Source organism: Antrostomus carolinensis, unplaced genomic scaffold, assembly GCF_000700745.2.
Source record: "Antrostomus carolinensis isolate BGI_N321 unplaced genomic scaffold, ASM70074v2 scaffold27009, whole genome shotgun sequence".
NCBI lineage: Eukaryota > Metazoa > Chordata > Aves > Caprimulgiformes > Caprimulgidae > Antrostomus > Antrostomus carolinensis.
Genome location: NW_010341031.1, coordinates 12,266 through 12,863, shown reverse-complemented (window position 1 = coordinate 12,863; position 598 = coordinate 12,266).

Below are 598 nucleotides of genomic sequence, written 5' to 3'. Positions count from 1 at the left end.
GATGACAGACTCAGTAGTCCCTTTTTTGGTTTGGCTAGCCAGCATCACAGCCCTCGGTGCTGCCGGACAGGTACCTGCCAGAAGCGTAACCAAAGGGTTGAGCACATGTCGTTCATAGAGGTGGCATCACCAGTATCCGTCTTGGTGGTGGGTCCGTGACAGCCCCGTGGGTCCAAGCTGTGTGGAGGTCAGGACTCCCCGTGGGCTCACAGCTGATGGCTCCAGACAGACAAGGCTGCTCTCGGCTGCAGGGTCTCCACCTGTGCACAGAGACAAAGGTGGCCTTTGCTTACAGATGCCTCCAGCGAACGTCCCATGAGGGCTGGCACAGAGGGCTGGGAGTGCCGATGATCTCCTTCCTTAGCTGGGAGGAGGCAGCAAAGGTTTCCTCCTCTCTCGTACTCACTTCTAGCAGAGCAGTGCTGGCTGGTGGGCAGCCAGAGCATGCAGACAGATGTGGAAATGAAGAGGTAACAACCAGGGAATGATGAATAATCAGCATCCAGATACTTTTCCAGGCCAGCTTGAAAAAAATCTGTTCACCATCATATTAAACTGCTGCAACTCACTGAATCTGATGAGGTTTGGCTTCCAACAT